This window comes from Trichosurus vulpecula, chromosome 4 (assembly GCF_011100635.1).
Source record: "Trichosurus vulpecula isolate mTriVul1 chromosome 4, mTriVul1.pri, whole genome shotgun sequence".
Classification (NCBI taxonomy): domain Eukaryota; kingdom Metazoa; phylum Chordata; class Mammalia; order Diprotodontia; family Phalangeridae; genus Trichosurus; species Trichosurus vulpecula.
Window position 1 is genome coordinate 398886488 of NC_050576.1, and position 12980 is coordinate 398899467.

Sequence of the window (12980 nt, forward strand, 5' to 3'; positions counted from 1 at the left end):
GAAGTAATGTCAATACTAAATAAACATGCACCAGATGGCATAGCATTTGAATTCTTAAAGAAAAAGTTAAATGAATTATAGGAAGAAATAGTTAAAGTATACTAGTGGGGGAACTCAACATTTTCCTTTCAGAACTAGGTAAATCTAACCAAAAAATAAATAAGAAAGAAATTAAGAAAATGAATAAAATTTTAGAAAAGTTATTGATAGACCTCTGGAGAGAATTGAATGGAAATAGAAAGAAATATACTTCTTTCTAAGTTGTACATGGCACCTTCACAAAAATTGATCATGTTTTAGGGCAAAAAAAAACCTCATAATCAAATGTGGAAATGCAGATTATAATGCAACAAAAATTATATTCAATAAAAGGCCATGGAAGGATAAGTTAAAAGTTAATCAGAAACTAAATAATCTAGTTGTAAAGAATGTTAAAGATCACATCATAGAAACAATAATTTCATTAGAGAGAATGGCAACAATTAGAAAACATAACAAAATTTGTGGGATGTAGCTAAAGCAGTATATTGGGGAATATTTATATCTTTAAACATGTACATCAATCAAGAGAGCAGATCAATGAATTGGGCATGTATATCAGTAAGACAGAATTCATGATTTCGAAGAAAATCATGAATATGTCTGAACGGTACAGAATTGCAGGATATAAGGAATTCTCTAAGTAAAAGGCAGAGGAGTTAAAGCATTTATTCAAGCTCCAAAATAGCAGACCCACGGACCAGTGTCCCCAGTTCAATATCCTGGCAAGAATCTTCCAAAACCAATATGCCCATCTCACAATAGTGACCAGGAGGTTACAGAAAAATATTATGGCAGCAAGCCAAGCCATACTGGTACTTCCCTCCCCAGTGCTAGGGCCCTCCAGTAAGAAGATTATCCACTGGCTTCAAGCCCTTGCTCAGCACTCTCCGGTCTGCATGAGGGTCAGTCCTGCTTTTAGTAGCGTCTGCTGCCACTGCTGCCACTTGCGCTGCTGCTGTGGCTGCCGCTGCTTCTCCTTCTCCTCCCTCCACTATGTCTCAATCTCCAAGCTGTGTTCTCTCCTTTATATATAGTTGCCAGACATCATCCTGTCAACTAGAACATCATCTGATCGACCAGAACTCAGGCACCTACCTTTGGCTCCAGTCTTAGCCACTCCCCCTAGGACCCTGAGAGCCCCACCCCCCCTGCCAAGACTATTCAAATGGGTGGGAAAGATCATCTCATCTCATTTACTGATTGCCTTTATAGCATGCAACTAAAAAAAAAAAAAAACTAGAAAAAGAACAAATTAAATGTCCTCAATTAAATACCAAAATGGTAATCCTAAAAATCAAAGTAGAGAGTAATAAAATTGAAAGTAAAAAATTATGAAAAAAAGATAAACCACTGGTTAATTTAATTTTTAAAAAAGAATGAAGAAAGATTACCAGTATCAAAAATGAAAATGTTGAATGTGCCACCAATGAAGTTAAAATTAAAGTAATTATTAGGAGTTATTTTGCCCAGTTTTATGCAAGTAAAACTGACAATCTAAGTGAAATGGGTGAATGTGAAATATAAATTGCGTAGATTAAAAGAGTAAATAGAATGCTTAAATAGTCCTATCTTAGACAAGGAAATTGAACAAGCCATAAATGAGCTCGCTTAGAAAAAATGCCAAAGACTAGATGGATTTAAAACTGAATCTTACCAAAAATGTAAGGAAGAATTAATCCTAATACTATATAAACTATTTGGAAAAAATAGATAAAGGAGTCCTGACAAATTCCTTTAATGATGCAAATATGATTTTCATACTTAAACCATGGAAACAAAAATAGATAAAGAAAACTATTGACTAATATCTTGATCGAATATAAATACAAAAATTTTAAATAAAACACCAGTAAAAAGATTACAGCACTATATCACAAAGTCATACGCATACCAGGTGGGAAGAGTTTGTGTCCAAACAGGAGATGGAGAAGATCATGAGAAGTAAAATGGATTATTTTGATTACATGAAATTAAAAAGATTTTGCACAAACAAAACTAATACAGTCAAAATTAGAAAGAAAGCAGGAAACTGGGGGTGGGTGGGAAATCAAGTTTCTCAGATAAAGGCCTCATTTATCAAATATGTAGGGAACTGAGCCAAATTTATAAAAAAATATGAGACATGTTCCAATTGATAAACATCAAAAGATATGGGCAGGCAATTTTCAGAAGAAGAAATCAAAACTATCAATAGTCATGAAAAAATTCTCTAAATCATTATTGATTAGAGAAATGCAAATTCAAACAACTCTGAAGTACCACATCATACCTCTCAGATTGGCTAACATGAACAAAAATGGAAAATGATAAATGCTTAAGGGGATGTGGAAAAATTGGGGCACTAATGCACTGTTGGTGGAACTGTGAATTAATCCAACTGTTCTGGAGAACAATTTGGAACTTTGCCCGAAGGGCTATAAAATTGTTCATACCCTTTGATCCAGCAATACAACTACTAGGTCTATCTCAAAGAGATTAAAGAAAAATGAAAAGGATCTATTTGTATAAAATAGCTATAGCAATTCTTTTTGGGATGGCAATGAACTGGAAATTGAAGGAATGCCCATCAGTTGGGGAATGGCTGAACAAGCTGACTATGATATGATATGACTATGATAGAACATTATAGTGCTGAAAGAAATGGCAAAGTGGATGGTTTCAAAAAAATCTGAGAAGACTTATACGAACTGATGCAAAGTGAAGTAAGTCAAACCAGAAGAAGATTATACACAGTAACAGCATATTGTAAGGATGGTCAATTAAGAAAGACATAGCTATTCTGATAAGACAACGATCTAAGACCATAGGACCTATGGTTAAGAAAAATCCACCTGCAGAGAGAAAACTGATGAACTCTGAGTATAAATTGAAGCATACTTTTTAAACTTGCTTTATGTTTCTTGCTTTTCATTGGGTTTTTTAACAATATGTATAATATGGAAATATATTTTCCATGACTTCACATGTACAATTGATATCATATTATTTGCCTTCTCAAAGGGTAGAAGAGGAGCAGGAGGGAGGTAGAAAATTTGCAGCTCAAAATTTTAAATTATTAATTTTAAATTTAAAAATGTAATTGGGAGATATTTAGTGAAATAAAAATATATTTAAAAAGAAAATTCAAAGATTTTAAAAATTATATCATCATTGCCCTTATGGATCTTGCATGACTAAAAAAATTCTGTTTTACTGTTGTTCAGTCTAATGTAAGTTTAGAGTCTACATATTTTTCAATAACACCAAGTATGTAACGAAAAATATAAGACATGGAGAGAATAACGCTACTGAATATTCAACTGACTGCACTGAATAGAAAGCTATCTTGCATCCTCAGTTGCCATATCTCCAGGGTGTGAGTCAAGGCTAGAATGGGCTTCATAGAGGATTCCGAAGGTGAAAGTTATAGCCTTTCATCTGCTCTAAGACAGAGGCCCAAACCCTTGAATTCACTCCAACATAGTCCCAGATCCTCAAGGATGTGCTGGAACTACCTTTGAATATTACCAGTATTTATGCTCTTGATGACCTGGTTTTGGTCCCTACCTACTGGGTTAATTTATTATGAAGATAAGGTACCTGTCGAGCCACCTAACTCCTGAACTGCAACCAAAGTATTCTTTTGATCACATCTCTTCCCTTTTCAGAAGTCTGTAATTGCTCCTAAAGTCCCAAATAAAATGCCAGTTCATTTCTTTTGGTAGTTGTGGGGTAGGGTGAGTAGGGATTCTACTAGTTATCTCTTAGCCTTTCCTAATTATTCTCATCTGCTACAACTCTCCTAGTCTTTTCCTAGCTTTAAGCTGTCATGATTATCATGGTAGTCATCACCATCAGTTTTCTTCTTCTTCTTCTTCTTCTTCTTCTTCTTCTTCTTCTTCTTCTTCTTCTTCTTCTTCTTCTTCTTCTTCTTCTTCTTCCTCTTCTTCTTCCTCTTCTTCTTCTTCTCCTTCTCCTCCTCCTCCTCCTCTTTCTTCTCCTCCTCCCCCCCCTCCTCCTCCTCCCCCCGTCCTCCTCCTCCCCCAGTCCTCCTCCTCCTTCCCCTCTTCCTCCTCCTCCTCCTCATAATTATCTTGGTAGTCATCACCATCAGTTTTCTTCTTCTTCTTCTTCTTCTTCTTCTTCTTCTTCTTCTTCTTCTTCTTCTTCTTCTTCTTCTTCTTCTTCTTCTTCTTCTTCTCCTCCTCCTTCTCCTCCTCCTCCTTCTCCTCCTCCTTCTTCTTCTCCTCCTCCTCCTCCCCCCTCCTCCTCCTCCTCCTCCTCCTCCTCATGATTATCATGGTAGTCATCACCATTAGTTTTCTTCTTCTTCTTCTTCTTCTTCTTCTTCTTCTTCTTCTTCTTCTTCTTCTTCTTCTTCTTCTTCTTCTTCTCCTTCTCCTCCTCCTCCTCCTCTTCCTCCTCCTCCTCCTCTTCCTCCTTCTCCTCCTCTTGTGCTTATGTTTGCTTTTTGGTGCTTTTTGGAATGGAAACCCCTTGAAGGCAAACTTTATTCTTTAGCAACAGTACATGGTGGATGCCGAGACAATGTTGTTGACAATTAACCAACTGGCTTCAAGAGTAAGACTTCTACCAATTTTATTTTGTTACTGTAACTATAACTGTAACTACCCAGTAGGTAGGGACCAAAACCTCCATTTATTATGCACAAACAGAACCTTAAAAATAAGTTTCCAGTTCAGGTCTTGAGCCCTACATCTGAGTTTAAGCTTTAAAGTTGGGTCACTTAGATTTAAAATGACTTTGTCAGGAAAAATACTTGTCATTTCATAGCATATTTTTGTCAAGTAAGTTTGATTCTTCAATTTTTAATTCTCTGGGGAGATTTAAAGACATAAAAGCCTTGAGCTCTGCCCTCAGAAAAGCCCATGTGACTCCTATTATATGAGCATTGTGCGCTCATCAGAGAGTTTAATTTGACTTCACCTTTGATGGTTATCATGACCTTGGAAGAAAAAACTGAAGACTTCATTAGCTATTCTTTATAAAATAACTAACACTGTAGAATGAGGATTTGTGACTACATTTAAGATATAGTATAGTTAAAGTCTCATGTGAATTTGACATTGAAAGTTTGCTTGTGATAGTTATGATTTCTAGTAATTGATCATAATGCTAGATTGAGAATGTAGGGATTTAAATCAGACGGAGGTTCTAGCAAACAATTTCAGAAAAGAGAGTAGAACCTACAAACTAGTAAGTTTGAGTTGCTAACGAAATTGTAACACATATTATTAAAGGGATGGTTGATGAACATCTAGAAAAAGAAGCATCACATAAAGCGTAATGAGTTCATCATAAAAGCTTATGCCAGACTTATCTCCTTTCACTTTTGACCAGGCTACTAGACTCTTCAGCTCCTTGAAGGTAAGGACAATATTTTTTTCCCCTTGAGTCTTCCCTATAACACTTAACAATGCTTTTCACTGAAATAAAATTTAGAAAAAAATTATTCATTGAATTAAATTCTAAACTGTTCAACTGATACAAAGCCTTCTTTCACTGTTTTTCTTTCTTTTCTTTTTCTTTCATTTTTCCTTTTATTTTTATATGGTATTCACTTCTGAATACATCCCTCCCTTTTTCCTACTCGGTAAGGCTTCCCTTGTAACAAACATAAGAAAAAGAATTTTTTTTTTTTAGCAAAACCATCTAACAGCATATGTAACCGTTTGTATCCACTATCCCTCACCTCTTCAATGAAAGAAAGGAAGTACATTTTTCCAATTCTTCTCTAAGGCTAGCCTTGGTCATAATTTATTGCTTTCAGTTTCACTCTATTGTACTTTCCCATTATACTGTTATAGTTGAAGGGCATATTGGTTTCTTGATTCACCATACTTTATTTTACATCAGCTCCCAATTTTCTCCTGATTTTTCATATTCATTATTTCTTACGGAACAGAAACATATCATTATAAGAATCTACCATAATTTGTGTAATAATTCCCTAATTGACAAGCATCTACTTTGTTTCCTGTTTTTTTGCTACCACAAAAGGGTTGCTATGAATATTTTGGTATAGACAGAATCTATCTTTTTGTCTTTGACTTCTTTGCCTAGCAATAGGATTATTGAATCCAAGAGTATGAACATTTTATTACTTTTTTAAAACCATAATTCCACGTTACTTTCCAGAATGGTTGGATCAAATCAAAGATCCACCAAGAACATGGTAGTAGGTCTATCTTTCTGAGCCCCAAGATCTCCCGGTAGTTACATAACAGAAAAGAGTACTTCCACTCACAGACCAGAGCACAAGCCAGGAGAGGAGTATCATGCCACCTCAGAATAGAAGTAGCTCTGAAAACAGCAGTGTAAAACCCCTGAAGCTTGGGACAGAGCACTCTCCATGCTGAAAGCAGTCATACCATGACAAAAAGCTCGAAAGTCAAGTAATTGGCTGGGAAAATGAGCAGGTAGAGTAAAAGAACTCAGACTACAGAATCTTACTTTCGTGACAAAGAAGATCAAAACATAGAGCCAGAAGAAGTCAACAAAGTCAAAGGTCTTACATCAAAAGCCTCAAAGAAAAATATGTATTGGAGAGAGGAGGGGGTTGGAGCCAAGATGATGGCTGGAAAGTGGGGACTCGCTTAAGCTCTCCCCCAAACCCCTCCAAACACCAGCAAAAAAATGGCTCTGAACAAAGTCTAGAGCTGCAGAACCCATGAAATAGTAGAGGGAAACAGGTCTCCAGTCCAGGAGGGCCTGGATGGTCACTGGGAAGGGTCTATTGCACAGTGCTGGGAGCATAGCACAGCCCAGCATGGGCCGCGCCAGGACAGAGTAGGCCAGGAGTATGCCAGAGCAGGCCTGAGGGTCATGAATCATTGAGCTGTGACAGTTACCAGACTTCTCAACCTAGAAACGCCAAAGACCACGGAGCAGGTTAGAGAATGGTCCGGCCCCAGCCCTGGGGGTGGTGGAAGTGGTGGGGTGGTGGCAGCAGCAGCAACAAGAAGCTCCTGTGGCTGCTTCCAGAGCTCCAGTGTCAGCTGCTTCCTGAGTCCTTGGCTCACACTGGGGAAGAATCAAGCAGCAAATCAGAGCGGGAGTGCAAGGAGGGCTTTGCTGGCACAGAGGCAGCTTTGCCCTGCTTGGATCTGGGTCACAATCCTGGTTGGTAGTTCTTGGGGAAGGAGGAGCGCTGCTGTGGCAGAGTTTGCTGTTTAGAAGCAGCTCTGAAAACATCAGTGTAGCCCCTAAAGCTTGGGACAAAACACTCTCTACTCTACAAGCAGTCATACCCTGACAAAAAGCTCAAAGGTCAAGTAGTTGACTGGGAACATGGCCAGGAAGTGAAAAAGGATGCAGACTCAGAATCAGACTCCAGAATCTTTTTTTGGTGACAAAGAAGATCAAAACATACAGCCAGAAGAAGTCAACAAAGTCAAAGAGCCTACATCAAAAGCCTCCAAGAAAAATATGAATTGGCCTCAGGCCATGGAAGAGCTCAAAAAGGATTTGGAAAAGCAAGTAAGAGGAGTAGATGAAAAATTGGGAAGAGAAATGAGATTGATGCAAGAAAACCATGAAAAACAAGTCAACGACTTGCTAAGGGAGACCCCCAAAATACTGAAAAAATAATACCTTAAAAATAGGCTAACTCAAACGGCAAAAGAACTCCAAAAAGCCAATGAGGAGAAAAATGCCTTGAAAGGCAGAATTAACCAAATGAAAAAGGAGGTCCAAAAGACTACTGAAGAAAATACCACCTTAAAAGTTAGAATGGAGCAAGTGGAAGCTAGTGACTTTATGAGAAATCAAGATATTATAAAACAGAACCAAAGGAATGAAAAATTGGAAGACAGTGTGAAATATCTCATTGGAAAAACCACTGACCTGGAGAATAGATCCAGGAGAGATAATTTTAAAATTATTGGACTACCTGAAAGCCCTCATCAAAAAAAGAGCCTAGACATCATCTTTCAAGAAATTATCAAGGAAAACTGCCCTGATATTGTAGAACCAGAGGGTAAAATAGAAATTGGCTTCAACCTGAGGTAAACTGTCAATGGTCTCAGCATTAATTGATGATGGTCTGTTGAGAACACTATGGAAGTGTTCAGCCCATCTCTCCAGGATCATTGCCTCTTGAAAAAGATCCCAAAAAGAAAACTCCTAGGAATATTGTAGCCCAATTCCAGAGTTCTCATGTCAAGGAGAAAATAATGCAAGCAGCCAGAAAGAAACAATTTGAGTATTGCTGAAACACAATCAGGCTAACACAAGATCTAGCAGCTTCTACATTAAGGGATTGAACGGCTTGGAGTATGATATTCTGGAGGTCAAAGGAGCTAGGATTAAAACCAAGAATCATGTACCCAGCAAAACTGAGTGTAATACTTCAGGGCAAAATATGGATTTTCAATAAAATAGAGGACTCTCAAGTATTCTTGATAAAAAGACTAGAGCTGAATAGAAAATTTGAATTTCAAATACAAGAATCAAGAGAAGCATGAAAAGGTAAACAAGAAAGAGAAATCATAAGGGACTTACTAAAGTTGAACTGTTTACATTCCTACATGAAAAGATGATATTTGTAACTCATGAGATCTTTCTCAGTATTAGGGTAGTTCAAGGGAATACACATATTATATACCACATATATATGTATATAGACAATGGGCACAGGATGAGTTGAATATGAAGGGATGATATCTAAAAAAATAAAATAATTAAGGGGTGAGGGAGGAATATATTCGGAGAAGGAGAAAAAGAGAGATAAAATGGGGTAAAATATCTCACGTAAAAGTGGCAAAAGAAGCTGTCATAATGGAAGGGAAGAGGGAGTAAGTGAAAGGGAAAAAGTGAAAAAAAAGACCATTCCACTCACCATTGACACATGGCATGTGCCCACACTTATAGACAGCACAAAATCCAATAGACCTGACAGATGAATAGCTCTTTTTGCGAGAGAACTCAACAGGCATTGCATCCAAATAGCAGCCCTGAGTGAAACTAGGCTGGCAAATGAAGGCCAGCTTACTGAAGTCAGAGCTGGATACAAGTTTTTCTGGAGTGGCCACAGTGAAGGGGAGCACTGTGAAGCTGGCATAGCTTTTGCAATCAAAACTAATCTAGTCAACAAGTTTGTATGACTTCCAAAAGGAATGAACGACAGGCTTATGACAATGAGATTGTCACTTGCAGGAAAACGTCATGCCACCATCATCAGTGCCTATGCTCCCACCATGGAGAACCCTGATGAAGTCAAAGAAAAATTTTATGAAAACCTGGAGACCCATATCATCAATGTGCCAAAAGAGGACAAGCTTATAATTATGGGTGACTTTAATGCTAGAGTAGGCTCAGACTACCAGACTTGGCAGGGAGTCCTAGAGAGGAATGGAGTTGGAAACAGCAACAGCAATGGTCACTTATTACTGTACTGAAGACTTGTGCATCTCATGACCTTCTGATCAACATACTGTCTTTCATTTACCTAAATGCAATAAAACTTCATGGATGCACCCTCGAAGCAAACATTGGCATTTAATAGACTATGTGATAGTAAGGAGAAGAGACAGACAAGATGTGAGAGTGATGAAATTCAGAAGCTGCTAAATGAAAAATGAGAACTCCACAGGGTTTACCAGCAGGATAGTTCATCCATCTCTAAGAAGGCAGCATTTAATTACATCAAAAGTAAAGTACAAGCAAAGCCTAGAGAGATGCAGGATTCTTGGCTCAGTAAGAAGGCAGAGAAAATTCAGTTTTATGCTGATAGTAATAATCCAAAGTGCTTTTATGATGCTCTGAAGACTATTTATGGGCCAAAGACCTATGGTGCATCTCAACTACTCATTGCTGACAGAGCCACATTGATTAGTGATAAGTACATGATCCCAGAGAGATGGGCTGAATATTTCCATAGTGTTCTCAACAGACTGTCATCAATCAATGCTGAGACCATTGACAGTTTACCTCAGGTTGAAGCCAATCCCTCCCTAGCTGAAGCTCCCACTGAAGAAGAGGTTTTGAATGCCATTAGGCTCCTTTCCTGTGGCAAAGCATCTGGTGCTGATTCTATTCTAGCTGAGATTTGTAAGGTAGGGGGGTCCATCGCTCATACAAAAGCTGACTGAAATTTTCCAGGTTATATGGCAAGAGGAGGTTATCTCCCAAGAGTTCAAGGATGCCTCCATTGTCCATCTCTATAAAGGCAAAGGAAATAGATTGTCGTAACAACAATGTGGCTTGCTGCTACTGTGGCTGTGCAAGACCAACAACACCAGCACACAGAAGAGCTGCTAGCACAGATTCTTGATCTGCTTCTCTAAGGAAAGCAACCTTAAGGAGTTAACAATCTCACTTTAATCAAACATACATATATCATTCACTTAGTTTAGGGGGAAAAGCCAGTACCCTGAACTTCAGAGCAAACACAAACAGAAATTACAAACAGAAAATATCAACAGATCAAATAACACAAACCAGTAGACAGGCTTCTAGCTTTCTGTCCAGCATCTCAGTGCATAGTTACCAGGGAAGCACCAATATCTGGGTTTTCAAGCTGGGGGTTGGCGGGGTCTTAACAATAGCTACCCCAAGTCTCATCCAGTCAAATCACATAACACTCTTCCAGTGAGTGAGAGCCCCAAACAAAATGCTAACCTCTGAGTTTACATACCCTATTCAGGGTCAAAGGGTATCAAAGCCATGCGACTCAAATCTATGTTTCTTGTTCGTTAAGCAGGTTATCAAAGACTCCCAGATTTAAGCAAAGAAACAAAGGCACATGATTACTTCAGTGCTCCAAAAGGGAAAATAGTTAAAAAGTCCCGCCTTAATTAATATTACAATTGTCCTGGGACAATCACAGGGGGGTCTCTCTCTTAGTCATTGCTGGCAAGATTTTTGCCAGAGTCCTCCTTAATAGGCTGGTCCTTCACCTGGAAGATGGTCATCTACCTGAGAGCTAGTGTGGTTTCAGAAAAGGCCAAACAGCGGATATGGTGATTGCTGCCTGACAACTCCAAGAGAAATGCCAGAAGAAGAACACAGGTCTGTACATAATGCTGGTAGATCTGACCAAGAACTTTGATACTATTAGTGGTGAGGGCTTATGAACAATTATGTCAAAATTTGGTTGCCCAGTGAAGATCATCATCAGCATTGTATGTCAATTTCATGATGGCACGCTTGCCTGGGTTCTAGATAATGGACAATGTTCTTGTGCCTTCCCAATCACCAATGGAGTGAAACAAGGCTGTGTGCTTGCTCCCATGCTTTTTAGCATGATGTTTTTTAGTGTTTTGTCAAATTCTTTCAATGAGGATGAACACGGTATCAAGGTCAGCTACTGCACTGATGGTAAATTCTTCAACTCGAAAAGGCTACAAGCCAAGACCAAAGTAGAGAGAGTGTTGCTGCATGATTTTCTATTTGTGGATGATCATGCACTCAATGCAGCCTCTGAAGCTGAGATGCAACAAATTATGGATCACTTCTCTGCTCCTTGTGCTAATTTTGGCCTAATAATTAACACCAAGAAAACACAGGTCCTCCATCAGCCACCACCACATCATCCATACGTGGAACCATCAGTTACAGCAAATGGAGAAGTTTTGAATGCTGTGAATAAGTTCACTTACCTTGGTAGTGTACTTTCAAGGGATGTAAACTTTGATAATGAGGTTGATGCATGTATTTCCAGAGCTAGCTCAGTGTTTGGGAGGCTCCCAAGGAAAGTATGGGAGAGAAGAGGTATTAGATTGATTACCAAACTGAAGGTCTACAGAGCCATTGTGCTGACCTCATTGTTGTATGCCTGTGAAACCTGGACAGTCTACCAGCACCATGCCAGCAAACTGAATTGCTTCCATTTGAATTGTCTTAGGAAGATTCTGAAGATCACCTGGCAGGATAAGGTACTAGACACTGAGGTCCTTACTCAAACTAAACTACCAAGCATTCAAACTCTGATTCAGAGAGCCCAACTCTGATGGGCTGACCACGTTGTTCGAATGCAAAATATACACTTGCCAAAAAGACTATTTTATGGAGAACTCACACAGGGCAAGTGTTCACATGGTGGTCAGAAGAAGCGAGACAAGGATATTCTTGGGGTCTCTCTCAAGAACTTTGGAATTGATTGTGTTACATGGGAGACACTGGCATAGGGCCACTTAGCATGACATTCCTATGTCAGAGAAGGTGCTGTGCTCTATGAGCAAAGCAGAATTGAAACAGCTCAAAGGAAACTCAGGATGCGCAAATTTAGAATATCCACCCCAAATGTTCAAATGGACTATTTATACCCAACCTGTGGTAGAACATTCCAAGCTCAGATTGACCTGATCAGCCACAGTCAGACACACTGAAACTTGACTGTGTGGGGTCGTTTTGGTCCTCTTCAAGAACGAAGGACAACAATCAACCAAGGAGGGAAAAATACATCTATTTTACAGATGAGGAAAATAAGATTCTGAGAGGTTATTTGCCAATAATGATACCTTTATATAGTATCATTTTAAAAATTATTTTTATTGATATCTTTAATTTTTTTATATCACCATTTTCGTCAGTATCCAGTCCCTTCCCTCCCTCAAGATTGAAGCTGATCTTGAGTTAGTTTCCTTCCTTCCCAAACTGGAAGAACTACAAATCCTAGAGTTTTTGTGGTCATCCAACCCCTTGCAAGAGGTTATTACGCTAGAATTTCCAGAAATATATCAAATAATAGTGGGGAGAATGGGCATCCTTGATTCATTCCTGTATACCCTGGGAAATACAGGAGTATTTCTTCTACTGTATCCTCATTGCATCTGATACTTGCTTTTGGTTTTTGATAGATACTTTTTGTAATACTACAAATGGTACCTCTATGCCTATACTTTGTTTCTGGAAGAAATGAATATTGAACTTTTTCAATGACTTTTTCTGCATCTATTAAGATAACCATATGGTTTTAATGTTTTTGTTTTAAATAT